Genomic DNA, 22,576 nt, shown 5'->3' on the forward strand with positions numbered 1-22,576 from the left:
GCAATAATGTGTCATACTGGCTAAAAAATAAAGGCTATATTCCAATCTCACCTCTTTAGCCAAAGCACTATCTTCCCTCGAGCAAGTCTAAAAAAAAAAAAAGAAAGTAAAAAAGTAATCTAAGCAGAAGTGATTCTGTGCCTTACTGACAAGTACTTGGACATCATGAACAACATTCGTAAACAACAGGACATGCCAAGAACACCAATGATGCAAACAAGTTCTCCGAAACAGACACAGAATCTTAATATCACAAGAAGTAAGAAACGGATGTTTACCTCATGAAATGATCAATTGGTTTCCTGGTTGGCCAATGGTTTCAGCCTGGAGGTCTGCCACTGAACGTTTGCCTTGGTTACGTATGCATGTGTGCAGGTGTCCATGTCTGCATTCACCGTCTACACTTGTATACATACATGTACACACACTCTCAGAGAGGGAGTGCACGTGACTTAACACACGTGTAATTTGTAAACACGTGCATCTACGTGATGTAGTTTGTCTAAAAGCAATCGATAAAACGTTTAAACCGTGTGTTCACTCGCCTACTACCACTGTCCTCGCATGGCTCCATCAACTCGATAACTTACTTCCCCACAAATACCCCCTCAACCTTTCTCTCTATTCCCATCCTCCTCACCCCCTCTCCGAAAATCCATCCATCACTAGTTCATTCTTTCATCAACACAACAACAAACACTGCGAGAGTAAGAGAGCGAGCTTTAAAAAGTACCCCTGACATACACTCGCATGTCCCAACAGCTGTAACTTTGTTCGGGAGCTGCAGTAAGTTACGTGTCGTGGTACATTTAACACCCACACGCATGATTCACAACACTGCAAAATCTGACTTTCTTAAATTAGACTCACTGGATAAGATCATCATCTGACCTTCTAACTTGGAGAGGATGACGTCAAGTACAAATCTAGAGACAGTTTAAAAAGCTACACTTGAAAAACCTGTGCTTTGTCCAGACTTATCAGTCGCCATTATATATATATATATATATATATATATATATATATATATATATATATATATATATATATATGCGTTCCACAATTGAAGGATGGCAAATGGGTAAACATTCACTCCAGTCAGCATCCAGCACACACATGTCACTTACACGGTGTTATACACAGATGGGAGAGAATTAAGTTCACGGGACATGATCAATGATCATGTTAATGTCAACAAACGGACAAAAGCAGGCGAGGTTGACAAAAGCACTGCAGATCGGGACTGCCGCAAGAGCATTACAAGCCCTGCAGCTTGCGCACTGCTGCATTAACATTCCTTAGACAATCACATGAGCTGCCCCCGTTTGTTAGGCCAGCCAGCCTCGCCCCGGCACCACAGCTGCCACTTGTCCACCTGGTCTGTCTCTCTCTCAACACACGACCACTTTATAAAGAACTGCTGCAGGGAAATGAGGTAGAAAACGGCAAAGCGCACACTGGTACAGCGTATATACCTGACACTGCATCAGGCGGACACCAAGCTCCCGGGTCAACCAGGCCGCACCAACACAATATCAACACTAGTGAATCTGGCCAGGGTGCGCAGGTCCTCCACCCTCCCTCCCCGTCTCATGTAGCCCAGCCCCGGTACTGGACACATAAGCCTAGCCATCCATCCACCAACGCTAACGCCCGCTTATGCCAACGTTAAGACTCCCAAACTCAGGAACTTCTGCAGCTCAAGCACAAGATCACAACACATGCCTGTGGGTTCTGCTTTCCCTGTAGGTCTGAAGCATTGTTCACCCTCGTGATCATAAAAGTTCAACAGAGATTACCAACTGGCTTTACAGGTGGGCCAACCAGCCCATGTGACATTATGGCATGCACTCACCGACTCTATACCTACACTCACACACACAATTATATATATATATATATATATATATATATATATATATATATATATATATATATATATATATATACACGACTGTACAGTTCTTGGCTACAAAACTCGTTCATATTCATATTTCTCCATGTTCTTTGATTTTTTCTTCCTGACAACTTAAATGTTAGGTGAAATTATGCAAACAAGAATTACCAGTTCTTTCTGAGGCTAAAAGTTATTATTTTTCAATCATACAACACTATGACATTCAAGCTTTTGCGGTGAATCATACGTAATAACACACACACATGAAGCTGTCATGAGCTTAACTCTCCAACTGAGTAAAAATATTTGGTCCTGAAACGGAACTGTTCAGGCCATGAGGAGTGGGGTTGGTGGGGGTGAGGGGGTGGAGGAAGGTGAGGGTTTATCGCTGTTGCCTCAGCTTCCCCCCCGCCCCCCCTTCCCCTTCCCCTGTAGCTGCCGGTGATACACCTTCAACCCTGATTGTTGCTACGGTTCTATTATAATGTCAAGCTGGCACAGAATTATGAAATATGTACTAAATATAGCAATAGCATGTGAAGCTGGGTCCCAATATAGACTAAACAAGTAATTACTACAATCCGAATTCACTTCAGCAGTTCAGAACTCTGACATAACACAAGTCCTCCTCTCCTAAAACTATTGTTAAGCAGTTCATTCCCTTAAATGACCTTGGGATTAGTGGGCGGGCCATTTCAAAGGTAAAAGAAAGCCTCGCTGGTGAACCACTGACTTTTGTTGTGAGTTATATCATCCGTGCACACCTGAACATTGTTCAACAGTAAGTATACCCACATATATGGCATGATACAAACAAGAAAACAACTATGCTGGCAATCATCCCAGCGCGCAAACAAACAAAAACAAGTGACGCTCAACAGACGCGAGGCAGATGTTGAGACGGGCGAGTTTTGGCTGACGCGGTTAAACTCACCCTAGACGAGTCGCACTGTCTCTCTCTCTCTCTTGCTCTCCCCCACCACCACCGCCGCCGCCACCACCACCACCACCATCACCGCTGCTGCTGCTGCTCTTGCCGACGCTGCCACAACACACACACGCTCACATACACTACAATTTACCTCACTTTTCCCCAATCACTGCCAGTTTTTTCCAAACGTCATCGAGCACGCTGGGCTGACCTGTCATAAACGCTTGTCATTTGCTAGTTTCCTAAGGTATTTCAGTACACGCAGGGTGGCTTAACACACAGCCCGACACAGATACCCCCTGGTGTTAATTCTAGGTCATAATCACACACAGTTTTCCACTGGAATGTATTACAAGTCACCACACGCAACACTAGTCCATGACAGCTTAGGCTAGGAGATGGAGGCAGGAGAATGGGCGTTTTCCCCGCTACTAAGATTACCCTTCACGACGACAGGCTACAAGTCCGATACCTTGGGAGCACTCGGCACGACTGAGCGATAGCACGCACCCGGCCCCGCCAACCCACACACAGCTTTTAGCAGCCGCCATACACTGCTCCTGCTCCGGATAACTGGAAATCCGGTTACATGAAAGATAACAGAGCGTCGCAGATAAGCCGGGCGGATAATCATGAAAGGCTCACGGGGATTCACGGAAGATATCATAGACTAAATGATGTGCTTGGGATGTATTCCTTCCCCTGGGTAGTTATACAGCGTTCATGTGTGCAGGAAACTGGTAATGTGGACAAGGTAAACACGATACACGGGCACATCTTGATGGCTGGCCACGGCATGAGTTCACCGCCGGTTTGGCAGTAGTGAAGAAGCGTGACTGTGCATTTAGAAGGAGAATGTGCTGGGAGGCCCACCTAACATGAAACACCGTGGGACACCCAGGCGGTGTTCTCCCATGTACTAGACTTACAAATGAAGCAATTTCCTCACTTCTTATGGTGAAGGGAGTGTGGGTGAGGCAGGGCTGCCAGCCAGTTGTTAGGGTGTACTCTCCCCGACATATCCCACTCCTTCACCTTCACAAAGGACAGCAGTGTTTTTAGGAAGCCCGGGCGGTGGTAGGTACCCCACACACACACGCATACTCACCATGGACTGCGTTCCCTCATACCACACCTCCAGTCACGTACCTGAAAGGCAGAAAAGCATAAGTTAGCGCTGGTGGGACGGACTTAAGACGGTGCAAGGTTATTATTACACACCTACACTCCGTCTACTATACTGTGTTATTATGGGAAACAGTGGAGTACATCTAATATGATCCGCAGGTCGTAATAAGCTACCTTTATCTTTTGTTTGTTTTACAGCAGCGTTATGCTCTTTATTGTGTCCAAAGCAATGTATACTGCTTCGTTATGATTTCAGGGCATATCTAAACATGATTTGTCAAGGTTATGTTGGCGTTATATATCTAATTTGGCTTGTCAAGTGGGCTATGCTAGTGGTAAAGCCTATGTTAGTGGGACATACACACCACACACAACTGAGGTCTGTGGCGCGGGGGCTGTGGTTTCGGTGCATTACACATGACAGCTAAGAGAATGGATGTGAGCGACAGTCCTTTCCTTCGTCTGTTCCTGGCGCTAAAACAGCTCGTCAAATACGCTTGGCCATATTCGTTTTCATGTGAAATGCAAATACTTAACGGAGTCATGGGATGTTTGTAAAGTGCCCACGATGGAAATTATACAATGAGAGAGGCATTCACATCCAGCCCGACTAGTTCCGCAACATCTGCTTATAAAAAAAGACCAGTTATAGCCTTAAAAAAGTATCAAAAATACGTTATGCTACAAACGTTTGTTACGTTACAAAACCCGTCACACTATCATATACGTTAGCCTTACGTATGTTGTATATATTGTTCACCGGTATACTGTTTCCTGGAATGTATAGCGGACTATTTGTTATACATAACGTCACATACTTCTGTATACTGTATACGGGTGTATGAATCTGTGTACTACACCTGAGTGTACCTTGCGCAGACAGGATGATAGTGCTCAACATGTGACAAGTGTAGTGAGTATAAAGTTAGCTAGAGTATATTCAAATACATCCTGTATGAATATCATCCAGGAGTACAAATATATCCTGTCTGCTTTAGGCGTTTCTTTATAAAAAAAAAAAAAAGAAAATTGTAGTGAAAAAGCACACTTTCATACGTTCATGAAAGTGTATTATTATTTTTGCGAGAATCATCTCTTAAGCTTTATCTTCCCGGTACAGGAGAGCTGTGTTTGAGTGTAAGTTACACAAGCAGTATATCCTATGCAAGTATATGTAGATAGGACATTTCACAGTCAAGATACCTTCTGGGTTTCACCGAGTATATCCTGTATGTACGTGCATAATTCCTCCTGAGCACACAGATCCTATAATATACAGCTATGACTATGTTTTGGGCGTAGGCTGTGTATATAGAGTTGAGTAACTGTTACAATATGAGCATATGTGTGGAAGTATGTTTAGTCTGAATGATGCTGCCTGTTGACGCACGATGTCCTGCGTATGAGGTGTATATACAAACAAACAGCAGCTTAAATTGACTAGCAATCTCGACCATGTCTAACATGGGAGGAACGTGTGATGAGACATCCAAGGGTTGCTCAATACAGGAGAGAAGGCATTTCGTCATCCACACCAGCAAGGGGAGTACTGACGGGTCTGGGAGTGAGGCAACTCAACTCTGATGTAAACGTTTCACGGAGGCCCAGCCTAACGACCGGGTGGTGGGTGGAGGGAACGGGGAAGGGACGCTCTGCCTGGGTAGCCGGAAGCCATGAGCGGCGAGAGTTACCAAGAACGTGAACAAGGATAAATGGCCTCCACCACCAGTGCTGCCGCCGCCTCCACTAATACCAACGCCAGTGCTGCCTCCTACACCACCACTGCTGCCTCCTACACCACCAATGCTGCCTCCACACCACCACTGCTGCCTCAGTCATCATGACCGACCACTACCATCGCTGCTACCTTCATCAACACTAACAGAGCTGCCTCCTACACCACCAGTGCTGCCTCCCACACCTCCATTACTGCCTTAACCATCACCATACCATCACCACTTCCACTGCTGCCTTCTACACCGCCAATACTGCCTCAACCATCATGACCAACCACTACCACTGCTGCCTCCTACACCGCCAATACTGCCTCAACCATCATGACCAACCACTACCATCATCAGTAACACTGCTGCCTCCAACACCGTCACTACTGCCTCAACCATCATGACCAACCACTATCATCATCACTACCACTGCTGCCTCCATCTTCACAACCTGTCCCCACATTACCACCCAAGGAAACAGTCATCACCCCCACCTAATCACTACACATGGACCACAAACCCACACACTCTCCATACGAACAAAACAAAGTATGGAAACAGAAGAGCGGGACACATAATGCTCCATATCGACCCCAAACCGACATTATGTATCGAGAGAGACGATATAATGCCACAGAATAGAAGGAAGCGTGTTGATATTATCTGAGTTCATATCTCTTACCAGCGCAGGGAAGAAAATTTGTAGTGTCACATCAATCCACACTGTTAGTCATTATCTTTTGTCAAAATACAAAGACATAGCGTTTCATGTGGCTCAGCAGCTTCAGAAAAACGCGAACCCGGAAACAATTTAACTCCAAAAGTGACGCCTTATGGAACACAGGATTCCCGCTGTTTGGGAGAATATAACACTGGCTGACGAATATCCAGGCAAGCAGAACCAGCATCTACTTTTCCTGTTTATCTGTACATAACAAAATATAAGGCGTGGCCGGACTCCACCCGCGTGTGGTAACGTTGCGTCAGAAAAGTTACCTGCGAGGCTCCATCATCGTCTGTTGACAAATTTGAAGAATGTGTGCAAGAACACCTAAGGGAAACAGAAGGATTTGCATGTGGCATTTATTGATCTAGAGAGAGCGTTTGCTAAGGTAGATAGAGATGCTGTGAGGAAGGTGCTACGAATATATGGTGTGTGGGAGAAAAAATGCTCGATGAAGTGAAGAGATTTTGTTGAGAGTAAGACGCGTTTACGAGAAGGAAGAAAGGAGGGCGAGTGGTTCCAAGTGTAGGGATGTCTGTGGCAAGGATGTGTTATGTCATCCATGGTTCTTCAATCTGATTATGGATGGAATGGATAAGGGAGGAGAGAGGAGCAAGTCTGCAGGCTATAAGGGATAAAGATAAAGGGAGGCGGAGCTTACGATATGAGTCAGTTATTATTTGCTGATGACATGCTACTGGTGGCAGATACCAAAGAAAAACTGTAGTGTTGGTTTGTGAGTTGGCAGAGTGTGCGAAAGGAAAAAGCTGAGTGTAAATGTTAATAACAGCAGTGAAGGAGATTTGCTGAATGGAGGAATCTTAGCGGAAGTGAAGTGTTTTAGATATCTGGCACTGGATGTGGCAGTAAATGGAACCATGGGATCTCAAGTGAGTCATACGGTGGGTGAGGGGGCGAAGGTCCTGGGAACACTGAGCAATGTGTGGAAAGAGAAGTCACAAACTGGAAGGGCAAAGATAGGCATGTTTGAAGGTATAGTAATCAGGACAGTGTGTAAGGACAATATGTGGTGTGAGGAGGGTTATTCGAATAAGAAATGATAGGGTAAGAGAAAGCTGTGGTAATAAGAGTATGGCTGAGAGAGCTGAAGATGGTCAGCTGAAATTATTTGGACTTACGGAGAGAATGAGAGTGGATGGATAAATATGTCAGCAGTGGAGAGGACAAATATAAGGGGGACACCTAATTGGAGATGGAAGGATGGAATGAAAAACGTTCTTAGTATTTGAGTCCTACACATGGAGGAGGGTGTAAGGAGTGCAAGGGTCAGAGTGAACTGGAGCGATGTGGTGTACAGAGGGCGACGAGTGATCAATGGATTTTTTTCTTTTATGTTGAAGGCTCCAGTCACAGAAAAAGAAAAGACATGGGCTTGAGCCATGGCTTATGAAACAGCCGCGGGACCACGAAAAGATCTGTGGGGCCTGGTTGTGGATAGGGCGCTGTGGTTTCGGTGCATTGCACATAACAGCTAGAGAATGGAGGTAAGCGGATGTGGCCTTTCTTCGTCTGTTCCTGGCGCTGCCTTGCGAACGCGGGAAACGGTCAAGTTTATATATATATATATATATATATATATATATATATATATATATATATATACATATATATATATACATATATATATATATATACATATATATATATATATATATATATATATATATATATATATATATATATATATATATATATATACATATATATATATATATATATATATATATATATATATATATATATATATATATATATATATATATATATATATATATATATATGGATAGAGTTGTGCGCAGGAGGATGGATGTGCTGGAAATGAGATGTTTGAGGACAATGTGTGGTGTGAGGTGGTTTGATCGAGTAAGTAACGTAAGGGTAAGAGAGATGTGTGGAAATAAAAAGAGCGTGGTTGAGAGAGCAGAAGAGGGTGTTTTGAAATGGTTTGGGCACATGGAGAGAATGAGTGAGGAAAGATTGACCAAGAGGATATATGTGTTGGTGGTGGAGGGAACGAGGAGAAGTGGGAGACCAAATTGGAGGTGGAAAGATGGAGTGAAAAAGATTTTGTTTGATCGGGGCCTGCACATGCAGGAGGGTGAAAGGAGGGCAAGGAATAGAGTGAATTGGATCGATGTGGTATACCGGGGTTGACGTGCTGTCAGTGGATTGAATCAGGGCATGTGAAGCGTCTGGGGTAAACCATGGAAAGCTGTGTAGGTATGTATATTTGCGTGTGTGGACGTATGTATATACATGTGTATGGGGGTGGGTTGGGCCATTTCTTTCGTCTGTTTCCTTGCGCTACCTCGCAAACGCGGGAGACAGTGACAAAGCAGAAAAAAAAAAATATATATATATATATATATATATATATATATATATATATATATATATATATATATATATATATATATTTCAATAGTTCACAAGGGGGCGAGTGATCTAGTATTTGCTGATAATTATGAGGAAAATGAAACACGATAAGTTCCCAAGTGCACTTCCGTGTAATAATCACATCTTCTGGGGAGATACAAGAATGACAAACAAGACTTAGTCAGTTGATATACAAAGAAGAGACACACCTACGTGTCTTCCTTGTATATCAACTGACACTAACCATTCCCCAGCCTACCTTTCAGCCCTAGTAATATCGGAGTCAGATGATGAACCTGAAAACGCTGGTCAGTTACACAGCCAAGAGGTAAAGCTCTCTGTGTACACCCACCCATGAGACTCTACACTACCGTTGTACCCCTTCTGCAACATCAACAGGGATTTCCTCCAGCGATCAAAAGTTTCCTCAACACCAATGTCAGCAAAGGCCACAATCTCTCGGCGAGTCAAGGCCCATTCCCATAACCCCGATCCCCGGCCAACGCCAGGAAAGTTTTGCGATGAACTAGGTTTACACGGACATTACAAAACCCAAAGCCATTATGCAGTTTCTTAATATAAAGATCTCATCTACTACCCCAATGTCTCGTTGACTTCCTAGACTTTATCTCTCTGACAACCGGGAGAGCGAGAGAGATGTAAGACTTCTGTGCCTCTTCTCACCTATCTTGAGTTCCCCAAAGCTTTCCACTTAGTCAACCATAACATAATCATCAACAAGGCCATCAACCTTGGGTTTCCGAGAGGTCTCATTCCATGGTTTGCAGACTTCCTCAGTGATCATCCCCAGGATGTTCGTTTCCTAAGGGCCGCCTTCACCTTCCAGGCCCTTGTGACTCCTTATCCATATAATTGATGTCCCAGTGGATGCAGCTGGTCGATCTAAGTACACTGTATTACGCTATCACCGGTGTCAACAGCTCTTCTGACTACCTTACTCACCCCTGCTATGGCACCCCTGACAGCCTTGAGAACTGGACCTCAGCCATCCACATTACCATCGACCAAAGCAAAACCGTGATCATGCAAGTTAGCCTTACTTATTGTCAATAACACAAGTCCACCTGTCTCACCAGAGCCCCAGCCCTCTCCAGCGTGCTCACTCCAGTTCGTCAGGTTTCTCCGAGTCACTCTGGACGATAAACTAAGCTGCAGGGAACACGTCAACACCATCAGTAAACTCTCCAGCAATCGCCTCTATCACCTTCGTGAATTCAAGACACTTGGCCTCTCAGCGCTTGATTTCAGGAACATCTAAACGACTTTCATGCTTCCCAAACTCACCTATGCCTCCCACCCCCGCCTGGTCTTCCTACTTAGCCACCAGACAACAAGGATTACTAAATACAGGGATGCAAGACCATCCTCTGGTCTCTCTTACACCACTTGTCGGGATATAGTAACCAAAGAGGTCCTCCCGACCTCTGCCAACATCACCATGAAACCTCTTCCTCTACCACCATGACGGGGGATCACGAGGGCAACACAGTCACTGATCAAACTGAAGACTTGCTTTGTAAATCTAACGAACCGAGACCCAACGAGAGGCGATAATATTTTCGATATAGAGATGTCTCGGAACAGAGACCTAATTAGCACTATGAGCTCGGTGAAAAGCCAGCAAAGAGCGACAACGATTTCGTAAGAGGCATTGTAAACTGCTAATTCCATTTCAAAGCAAACGGCAAGCTTACATCCACTTTCCAATTAGCAGACTTACGAGACTATGTGCCAAAAGTTAATGTAAACTGTAACAGGTTGTGAGATGTGGAGACAGTGATAGTAAAGGAACAACTTCAAAATAACAATAATTCACTTGGGGGGAAGGGCATTCTCAGAGAGGCGAAAAGGAATTTTAAAAAGGAATGGTTAGGTGGGATGGAGAGATATTTATGTTTTCAACAAACTTAAAAGAGGGTTGCAGGGTACCTCCCATGAATATGAAATATACATACGAGAACAGAGAGAGTCTAGGATGAACATCAGAAACGACAAGTAAAACTCTGAAAAAAGAATTTCTCAAAACGTAAACACAAACGCTACGGAATTCTTTAAGTATATTAATAAAAAAGAAGCAATCAAGAATATTTTGCCCCTTTATCGAATGAAAGAGGCATCCTCACTAGAGGCAATCATGAAACAGCTTTCCTTCTACACAAATATTTCGGCTCAGTGTCATCGAAAAATCGTGTAATATATCACAAGCTCAGACCGTGTGTTTCTTGGCACGTAAAAAGAAAACTTGTGTTTAAATATATTGAAGATCAGTGAAAACATAATATCTGGACGGAATAAATCCGAGTACGTCAAGTGGTCCAGACGGTGTAGCCGGCAAATAACTTCCCCGATCAGCCAAATTTCCATAAAATCTTGACGATAAGGCAAAGTGCCAAATCTCTGGAAACCATCTACAGTAAAACCAGTTTTCAAGAAAGGGGATAGAAAACGTGCGTTCGAATACTTCGCTTCGTTCTGAGGAAAGTGTCAGACTTTATTATATAATCGGTGGGTAGATCGTGACATGCCTACAATATACCCATAACCGAACATCAATTTAAATATCCTCTTCAACGGATCTGACTCAATTCTTAAAGTCACATTAATAATCACTGGGACTCCAAAATATCCTCTGATGCCAAACACTTGGATTTCCGCAAAGCCTTCCATAACCCACCACGTAAAAGACTGCCAGGTAGAAGACTCAAAGCTCACCATATAGGAAATGGACTCTGCGCATGGATAGCCGTCTGGCTCTTAGAAAAAAAAAAAAGGGGGGGGGGGGGGGATCAAAAGGCGGGGTACCACAAGGCTCAGTCCTCAGACCCATACTTCTCATCATCTCACATCAACCATCACGAGACAGGACATCAACATGAATATCTGCAAATATGTCGACGACATGAAACTAGAAAATATAGAGCAGTCAAAGGAAGACTGACTGATGATTCAAAAGGATTTTGCTTAAATGGTAGAAATGTTAGAGACTTGCTGAATGGCTTAAAACGTAGAGAAGTTCAAAGTAATACATTCTAGCACCAAAAATATAAATCACGAATACGTTATGGTCGCAAAACCATGATATTAGAAGCTATAGAACAGGACCTTCGAGAGATTATCAGCAATGACGTCAAATACGGTAAATAATGCCGAGCTACATATAGTAAGGCAACCAAACATAATGTTAGGATTCACAGCTATAAATACAAACTGCAAAACAGAGGGTACGATCCTCGCCCTTTGTAACACCCAGATCGTGTGACCTCATTTGGAACACACTGTTCAGTTCGGGTCATCAACCCTGATCATCAATGATGACGAAAACTAGAGTGAATTCAAAGAGCAGCCAAACTAATGATTGCATTCAGGAATCAACCGTGCGAGGAAAGACTCAGAGGAGAAAAACACTCTCTCAAAAACTGCAGACCCCCGAGAGGGGATCTATCAATTTTCAAAACAATAAACTAAGTCGACAACATTTCGAAAACTTTTCTACAAAAAAGAGATTCAATGACCAGACACAATGGTATGAGGATGAAAGAATGGAGATGTAACGGCCACGATCGTGGAGGACAAAATGTTTTCCACATACGCACAGAAGTTGATCGTTGGATAAACTATTTCCAGAATTTGTGAATGTAAACACCAACGATACCGCCAGATGAAGGCTGGACAAATTCAACCATCTGTTATCAGTAAAAAATCCTACTTACCATTGATAAAGGCAAAGACAGGTAATACCTTCAGATGAAGGCTGAAGAAACACATCAGGGATATCCATTATCAGTAAATAATCTAACTCATCAGTTAAAAAGGTAAAGATCTGTGATACCTTCAAACTAAGGCGGACAAATACTTAAATGATAATATTTATCAGTAAATAATCCTACTTATCAATTACCCTTAATCTTTTCCTTTCATCTTTTCTTTTTCCAGAATCCAGCGGCTGTGTCGGGGGAAAACCTTTTCCTTCCCGTCACACTTTCCTACAAAATTTCCATGAGAGTATGTTCTCCCGTCCCGCTCCGCACACTACTTGGTGTTTTTTGTCATATTTTTCCTGTTGGTATATAAGCCGGAGGGAGAGGGGTGATGGGAGGTGCTTCTCTCTCTCTCTCTCTCTCTCTCTCTCTCTCTCTCTCTCTCTCTCTCTCTCTCTCTCTCTCTCTCTCTCTTTACGCTTTAGGAAATAATTTCAAGGAACATCAGATCTCTTGTTATCTGATTTTCCCATAACTCTCTAACCATCAACTGGCCATCCGACAGTCCGGGGATAAGCTACTGTACCGCTCTCGTCACCGTTATCTCGTACACATGACTTACATCCTCGATGAAAACTTTTCACAGCTTCTAGCAACTTGCCTCCCACACCATATACTCTCAATACATTCCACAAAGCATCTCCATCAACTCTATCATATGCCTTCTCCAGATCCATAAATGCTACATACAAATCCATCTATTTTTCTAAGTATTTTTCATATACATTCTTCAAAGCAAAAACCTCATCCACACATTCTCTACCACTTCTGAAACCACACTGCTCTTCCCCAATCTGATGCTCTGTATATGCCTTGACCCTCTCAATCATTACCCTCCCATATAATTTCCCGGCAATACTCAACACACTTATACCTCTGTAATTTGAACACTCAACTTTATCCTTTTTGCCTTTGTACAATGGCACTATGCATGCATTCCACCAATCCCCAGGCACTTTACTATGAACCATACATATACTGAATATCCTATAAACAAGTCATCCCCTTTTTTAATAAATTCCACTACAATACCATCCAAACCCGCTGCCTTGCCAGCTTTCATCTTCCGAAATGCTTTCACTACCTCTTCTCTGTTCACCAAACTATTTTCCCTGACGCTCTCACTTCGCACACCACCTCGACCTAAACACCCTATATCTGTCACTCTATCATGAAACATTCAAAAAACCTTCACCGCTTGTTATTCCTCCGCATTAGCCCCCTTCACCGATGTTCCCATTTGTTCTCTTGTCTTACGCACTTTATTTACCTCCTTCCAAAACATATTTTATTCTCCCTAAAATTTAATTATACTCTCTCACCCAAACTCTCATTTGCCCTCTTTTTCATCTCTTGCACCTTTCTCTTGACCACCTGCCTCTTTCTTTTATACGTCTCCCAGTCATTCGCACTACTTCCCTGCATAGATCGTCAAAACGCCTCTCTCCTCTCTTTCACTGACAATCTTACTTCTTCATCCCAACACTCACTACCCTTTCTAATCTGCCCACCTCCCACCTTTCTCATGCCACAAGCATCTTTTGCACAAGCCACCACTGCTTCCCTAAATACATCGCATTCCTACCCCACTTCCCTTATGTCATTTGTTCTCACCTTTTTCCATTCTGCTCTCAATCTCTCCTGGTATTTCCTCACACAAGTCTCCTTTCCAAGCTCACTTACTCTCACCACTGTTTTCACCCCAATATTCTCTCTTCTTTTCTGAAAACCTCTACAAATCTTCACCTTCGCCTCCACAAGATAATGATCAGACATCCCTCCAGTTGCACCTCTCAGCACATTAACATCTAAAAGTCTCTCTTTCACGCGCCTATCAATTAACACGTAATCCAATAACTCTCTCTGGCCATCTCTACTACTTACACACGTGCACTTATATGTGTGTGTATATGTATATATATATATATATATATATATATATATATATATATATATATATATATATATATATATATATATATATATATATATATGGTGAGATTGGTAAATAAGGGGGGTCATGAAGTGAGGGGCGGGTCTGCAGTATGCTGGGGCTAGCCGGACATGAGTGTGCAGGGGGAAGGCAGTGAGTCAGCTGCTGTTTGCAGATGATACAGCTCCGACGCCAGACTCGATAAACTCTCAAAGCTTTTGTCTGAATTTGGAAAAGTGAGCGAAAGGAGATGGTTGCGAACTGATATGCACAGTAAGATAACAGGGTATTCCACGGAGGCGATACAAGATAGTTTGAGACTGAGTTTGAACGGGGAAAATCTGCAGGAAATAGAATACTTTAGGTAATTGAGAGCAGACATGTCAGCGGATGGAACCAGGGTTTATGAAACGAGTCGTAGGGAGGGTAAGGGGGATATGGTTCCGGGTGCAGTGAGGAATGTGTGGAAGGAGAGGCCAGAGTCTGTTAGGACAAAACTAGGTAAGCCTAAAGGTATAGTAGTACCGACAGAGTTATATGGGCGCGAGTCTTCGGTCGAAAATGATATACCAGAGGACAATATGTGCTGTGAAGAGTGTTGATCGTATGCGGAATGACACTGTTTTTGTGGGAGTAAAGTGTAGTAGTAAGTGCAGCCTGACTGAGTGACGACCAGGGAGTGCTGATACTGTTTGGACATATGGGGAAGATGACTGAGGACTCATCGAAGAAGAGGATCTACGTGTCAGAAGTGGGGGGGAGCATGGGAGGAAAAACCGAGAAGAGAGAAGGATGGTGTGGAAGTACCTTTAAGGTATATGGCCTCAATATCACGGAGAGTTGGGACATGAATTAGATCAACTTCTTACATGAGGGGCAACGTGCTGTCAAGGGACCGACACGGGGAATATGAATTGGTCAAGGGGATAACACGGAGTGGTCGGTGGGTCTTGGCTGTGGATGGTGGGCTCTGGTTTCGCTGCACCGTAAATGACAGCTAAAGTGTGGATGTGAGCAAAATAAGACCTTTGTTCGTCTGTTCCCCGCACTATCTGGCTAAGGCGGGAAATAGCAAGCAGTGAGTGTGTGTGTGTGTGTGTGTGTGTGTGTGTGTGTGTGTGTGTGTGTGTGTGTGTGTGTGTGTGTGTTTTGGCAACACACGGGTGGGCCGTTTTGATAACCGTTTCTCTCCCTACGTCTCGAAACTTTGGAACTCTATACCCCCTTATGTCTTTCCCTATAAATATGACATGGAACATTTTAGAAGGACAGGACTTTCAATTCCTCCAAGATTCTTAAATGTTTTCCCGTGTCTCTTCTTTTTTCCCTTTCATAATCCTTTCTATATTTTCATTATGGCCCGGCCTTGTTGTGGACATTTGTCCGTGACTGGGGCCTCCAGTCACAAAGTTTCAAATCCCAACACTCTGGCTTGGCGGTAACATAATGCACAAGCCTGTATGCTGTGTTCGGATTTGAAACTTTGTAAATTGTATTTCACCTGATGAAGTGGATCTCCTCCATGAAACATGTGTATTGTAAAGTTTCAATAAGGAAAATGATCGCAACTCTTACTGATGAGCCAATACACCGTCATATATATATATATATATATATATATATATATATATATATTGGGGAAGAGCAGTGCGGTTTCAGAAGTGGTAGAGGATGTGTGGATCAGGTGTTTGCCTTGAAGAATGTATGTGAGAAATACTTAGAAAAGCAAATGGATTTGTATGTAGCATTTATGGATCTGGAGAAGGCATATGATAGAGTTGATAGAGATGCTCTGTGGAAGGTATTAAGAATATATGGTGTGGGAGGCAAGTTGTTAGAAGCAGTGAAAAGTTTTTATCGAGGATGTAAGGCATGTGTACGTGTAGGAAGAGAGGAAAGTGATTGGTTCTCAGTGAATGTAGGTTTGCGGCAGGGGTGTGTGATGTCTCCATGGTTGTTTAATTTGTTTATGGATGGGGTTGTTAGGGAGGTAAATGCAAGAGTCCTGGAAAGAGGGGCAAGTATGAAGTCTGTTGGGGATGAGAGAGCTTGGGAAGTGAGTCAGTTGTTGTTCGCTGATGATACAGCGCTGGTGGCTGATTCATGTGAGAAACTGCAGAAGCTGGTGACTGAGTTTGGTAAAGTGTGTGGAAGAAGAAAGTTAAGAGTAAATGTGAATAAGAGCAAGGTTATTAGGTACAGTAGGGTTGAGGGTCAAGTCAATTGGGAGGTGAGTTTGAATGGAGAAAAACTGGAGGAAGTGAAGTGTTTTAGATATCTGGGAGTGGATCTGTCAGCGGATGGAACCATGGAAGCGGAAGTGGATCATAGGGTGGGGGAGGGGGCGAAAATTTTGGGAGCCTTGAAAAATGTGTGGAAGTCGAGAACATTATCTCGGAAAGCAAAAATGGGTATGTTTGAAGGAATAGTGGTTCCAACAATGTTGTATGGTTGCGAGGCGTGGGCTATGGATAGAGTTGTGCGCAGGAGGATGGATGTGCTGGAAATGAGATGTTTGAGGACAATGTGTGGTGTGAGGTGGTTTGATCGAGTAAGTAACGTAAGGGTAAGAGAGATGTGTGGAAATAAAAAGAGCGTGGTTGAGAGAGCAGAAGAGGGTGTTTTGAAATGGTTTGGGCACATGGAGAGAATGAGTGAGGAAAGATTGACCAAGAGGATATATGTGTCGGAGGTGGAGGGAACGAGGAGAAGAGGGAGACCAAATTGGAGGTGGAAAGATGGAGTGAAAAAGATTTTGTGTGATCGGGGCCTGAACATGCAGGAGGGTGAAAGGAGGGCAAGGAATAGAGTGAATTGGAGCGATGTGGTATACAGGGGTTGACGTGCTGTCAGTGGATTGAATCAAGGCATGTGAAGCGTCTGGGGTAAACCATGGAAAGCTGTGTAGGTATGTATATTTGCGTGTGTGGACGTGTGTATGTACATGTGTATGGGGGGGGGGGGGGGGGTTGGGCCATTTCTTTCGTCTGTTTCCTTGCGCTACCTCGCAAACGCGGGAGACAGCGACAAAGTATAAAAAAAAAAAAAAAAAAAAAAAAAAAAAATATATATATATATATATATATATATACACACACACACACACACACACAAAAGAACACACTCTGGGGGGACCCAGACACATCCTCATACCGTGAAAATAACACGTCAGTCAGTCACACGTTGTGACTTATTTAGAACATTATCTTGGAAATGTGGGACACGGGCCAGTGATTCAGCCCTGGGGACAAGAGAGCCTTGTCAGTATTTTGCCTTTCGTGTTTTTTGTAAGTCTTCCATTTGTCGTCTCCCTCAACACGAATCTAAAATAATAAATTAAATTACATCGGGGGCCTCGTAATCTCATTACCTAGTAATGCTTGGTCAAACGTTTGACCCCAAATCTCCTCCACAACCTGAGGAATATATGCACTGACTCCAATGAGCACGAAGGTGCGACCCTTGACACAAAAGGACGATTCTTGAACACGACCCTTGAGCACGACAGCACGATCCTTGGGCACAACAGCACGACCCTGGAACATAACGTTAAAACCCATGGTTATGAAGGCCAGGCCTGCGATCCAGCCCTCAAGGGTTAGGTCAAAGGCCAGGTCGTCATACCCAAGGGTCGTACCATGCTGGTGAGAGAGCAGGGACGGGGTCAGTCCGACCCACACACACACACACCGTGTGCCGACCGTAAACACTTTAAACCAGTGCTGCCACGCGCCTCTCCAGTGACGCCATCACATTCCGTAACAATAACGTCACGTAACATTGCAGGAATGTGGTGACGGTGCCGCTGCCAGGACCTGACGTTACGAGAACCGTCACGTACGTACAAGAAGTCACATAACACCAACCGTAACACTGGCGTCACCAAAGACCCCGAGCTGCGCAGACCTTGTAACAACTCGCCCAGTCATGAACGTCGTTTAACAGAAAACGTTCTCAATTAGCGGAAAACTTTTTCGTTTCAAGGGTCGTGACCTCTGACCTCCGACCCTTCCCAGGGAAGGAGCTGGAGACAAAGTGAAACGCTGAAATCCTTTTACCTGTCATATCGCATGGAAATATTTGGCGTATATATATATATATATATATATATATATATATATATATATATATATATATATATATATATATATATATATGACACGGTGAATAGGCGTATGAGTAACTCTTATGAACACGACGGGTACGACCCTTTAGATATAATGGCATGACCTTTGACCTAGCCTGCACTGGACACTACCTTATCCAATCTTTTACCTTCATCCAACCAGGGAGTTCACAGGCAAAAGTCTTTGTGGCGATCCAGTAAGGCTCATGTTGCCAGAACCAAAGAATTCAGTCCAGAACATTACGAGTATTTCACAGAGGTGAAAAAAAAAAAATTTACGAAACAACTGTGTTTAAGTTGTGTTGTCCCGGGTCGAGAGTGTTTAAAGGGCAGAACAAAGCCGGGTTCCAGGCAGGGTTCTGGTAATGCTGGGGACTTTCATACTTGGTAGAGTTCAAGGAAGATAAAATCAATCTTGACAATGGAACTCTGACTGTGTGGCACATATACAACTTTACATTAATGTCTCTCAACTTGTCGTGATAAAAGAAGGAGTTTTTTGCCCCTTGTGATTTCATTACAAAATAAAAATGACACTGAAGCAGGCGTTGACGTCGAAGTAATTCCAGTAAAACTGCAAAACTATCAAATTCTTATTGGCAGACACCAATGTTTCAGATGATGAGGGGAGGTTGTAGCGTTGCCTATGGTGTGTGTGTGTGTGTGTGTGTGTGTGTGTGATATCCAGCCAGCTCTCTGGTGAGGCAGGGCACACTTGTTGATCATGGAGGGGGAGGGTAAGTGCGGGAATCTAATCGTGGTATATGAAGTCCTGGCCGCTGGCGTGACCCATAAGAGTCAGGTTAAAGAGCAGGCCCGATATCGTACCCAAGAGTCGTACCATCGTGCACTAAGAATGACTTTCACTGTCCCGCGTCACTGTAATTAACATGTTAACTACCGACTGTCGGCAATTAACATAAGTTAATCATCCATTACAACTTCTCTCACAACAAACACTATGTCTCTGCAGTCACACGTGTTATCAAATGCATTTCTGTCAAGTCGGATCCTTGAATAAGGACTTTTATGTGAATATCCCCGAGGACTGGAATCACAGAAGACTACCCACGTATTTTCCTCTGCGTCGTGGGACGCGAGTTCACCAGGAAGTCTCCTCCCCTCCTGTATTATGTGTATTCTCTTCTACGGGTGGGAACGTATGGAGGAACCAAACAAGGATATTTTCTCTCGGACGCCCAGTCATCTGTGCTTGACGCTGCCTTGCTAAGGCAGCATAACAGGTATAGAGAACGAGAATGTAAATAAGAAAATGGGAATACAAATTCCCTCCCAAACCAGCCTAAAAATAGAGCAATGAAAGAAAATGAGACTTTTTCGGGTCAGATTGCAACCGGCCAAGTGCAGGTCGTCCCTGTCACTCGAGTCTTGACCAAAACTGTGAGTCCTGACCACAGAACTGGCCAGCAATTGTGCAATAAAAACGCGTCCTTGCGCACACACTCTCCCACGGCGCCTCAATCACGGCCAAATAAGGTAGGAATCTTTGCCGGCCGTCGTGTGGTGGGCAGATGGTCATACATCACCCCCTTGACCACGACCGCTGAGCACGACCCTTGGGTATGATGGTCTAGCCTTTGACCTGACCCTTGACTGAGGGTCAGGTCAAAGTTAGGAGCGAGTCAAAGACTGGAGGTAGGGAGAAGAGAACGTGTGCAGCCAGTCTGGATACCTGGTGAGGTTGAGTCTCTCACCCGAGTGCACACAGTATGTTAAGGTCAACAGTCAATAAGCTAATAGTTAGTTAGCACTGGTCGTCGCCTCGCCTGAGTGAGCTCCTCATTGTGTGTATATATATATATTTTCTTCTTTCAAACTATTCGCCATTTCCCGCATTAGCGAGGTAGCGTTAAGAACAGAGGAGACTGGGCCTTTGAGGGAATACCCTCACCTGGCCCAATTCTCTGTTCCTTCTTTTGGAAAATTAAAAAAAAAAGAGAGGGGAGGATTTCCAGCCCCCCGCTCCCTCCCCTTTTAGTCGCCTTCTACGACACGCAGGGAATACGTGGGAAGTATTCTTTCTCCCCTATCCCCAGGGATAATATATATATATATATATATATATATATATATATATATATATATATATATATATATATATCATACTTTGTCGTTGTCTCCCGCGTTAGCGAGGTAGAGCAAGGAAACAGACGAAAGAATGACCCAACCCACCCACATGCACATGTATATATATACACGTCCACACACGCACATATACATACCTATACATCTCAACGTATACATACATATACATACACAGACATATACATATATACATATGTACATAATTCATACTTGCTGCCTTTATCCATTCCCGTCGCCACCCCGCCACACATGAAATGACAACCCACCTCCCCGCACGTGCGCGAGGTAACGCTAGGAAAAGACAACAAAGGCCACATTCGATCACACTCAGTCTCTAGCTGTCATGTATAATGCACCGAAACTACAGCTCCCTTTCCACATCCAGGCCCCACAAAACTTTCCATGGTTAACCCAGACGCTTCACATGCCCTGGTTCAATCCATTGGCAGCACGTCGACCCCGGTATACCACATCGTTCCAATTCGCTCTATTCCTTGCATGCCTGCCACCTCCTGCATGTTCAGGCCCCGGTCGCTCAAAATCTTTTTCACTCCATCTTCCCACCTCCAATTTGGTCTCCCAATTTTCCTCGTTCCCTCCACCTTTGACACTTATATCCTCTTTGTCAATCTTTCCTCACTCATTCTCTCAATGTGAGCGAACCATTTCAATACACACTCTTCTGCTCTCTCAATATATATATGTGGAAATAAAAAGAGCGTGGTTGAGAGAGCAGAAGAGGGTGTTTTGAAATGGTTTGGGCACATGGAGAGAATGGGTGAGGAAAGATTGACCAAGAGGATATATGTGTCGGAGGTGGAGGGAACGAGGAGAAGTGGGAGACCAAATTGGAGGTGGAAAGATGGAGTGAAAAAGATTGTGTGATCGGGGCCTGAACATGCAGGAGGGTGAAAGGAGGGCAAGGAATAGAGTGAATTGGATCGATGTGGTATACCGGGGTTGATGTGCTGTCAGTGGATTGAATCAGGGCATGTGAAGCGTCTGGGGTAAACCATGGAAAGCTGTGTAGGTATGTATATTTGCGTGTGTGGACGCGTATGTATATACATGTGTATGGGGGTGGGTTTGGGCCATTTCTTTCGTCTGTTTCCTTGCGCTACCTCGCAAACGCGGGAGACAGCGACAAAGCAAAAAAAAGGAAATACATATATATATATATATTAGCCTACTGGCTGACACACGATGGTCGGGGTTTGATTCTTGGGGTAACGTGGTAAGCAGTTTACAATGGGTATCACGTCTACATCACACATTTGATATACATATATATGAAGTAGGATGGCTTGCGAGTGAGTGTGAATGAGCAGGGCCTGGGGGGAGTACTTTAGATGCCTGGAAGTGAATATGGAAAGGGATGGGACCATGAGGAATGACATGAGTCACCGGAGGGGTGAGAGGGATAAGGTCCTGGGTGCAATGAGAAGTGTGTGGAAGGAAAGGACACTGCCTGCGAGGGTAGAGATGGGTATGTTTGATGGTACAGTAGTCCCGACGGTGTTGTATGGGTGCGAGGCGCGAATCCTGCATCAAAGTGGACGGAAGACGAAGACATGCTGGAAATGAAACGTCTAAGGACAGTATGTGACGTGAGGAGGGTTGATCGTGTAAGGAATGGCAGGATAAGTGAGAGGTGTGGTAGTGAGCGCTGTATGAGAGAGAGAGCAGTTGACCAGAGTGTGCGCAAATGGTGCGGACATATGGAGAGGATATGAGCAGATGGAGTGACTAAGATGACTGTACGTGTCACAAGTGGAAGAAGCAAGGAGGCGGAGGAGACCGCAGACGGAGTGAAAGAGGCTCTGGTGTCTGA

At 44.0% G+C, this 22,576-nt stretch overlaps 1 protein-coding gene across 32 annotated transcripts in view; it reads right to left on the bottom strand.

Moving 5' to 3' along the window:
* The window catches only part of tou (bromodomain adjacent to zinc finger domain 2B toutatis), a 1,094,933-nt gene that overhangs the window by 831,678 nt on the left and 240,679 nt on the right, over positions 1-22,576 (bottom strand). For 19 of the 32 annotated variants that reach the window (XM_071667361.1, XM_071667356.1, XM_071667362.1 and 16 more), the window contains exon 1: positions 3,270-3,364. The exons of 11 other annotated variants lie outside the window; for them this stretch is intronic. The gene's annotated coding sequence lies outside the window, so the exon portion shown is untranslated. Of the gene's footprint in view, positions 1-278; positions 972-3,269; positions 3,365-22,576 lie in introns of those variants that run through there. 2 more of the 32 variants (XM_071667374.1, XM_071667370.1) reach the window with 1 other exon arrangement.

The sequence above is a fragment of the Panulirus ornatus genome, chromosome 12 (genome assembly GCF_036320965.1).
Source record: "Panulirus ornatus isolate Po-2019 chromosome 12, ASM3632096v1, whole genome shotgun sequence".
Taxonomy (NCBI): domain Eukaryota; kingdom Metazoa; phylum Arthropoda; class Malacostraca; order Decapoda; family Palinuridae; genus Panulirus; species Panulirus ornatus.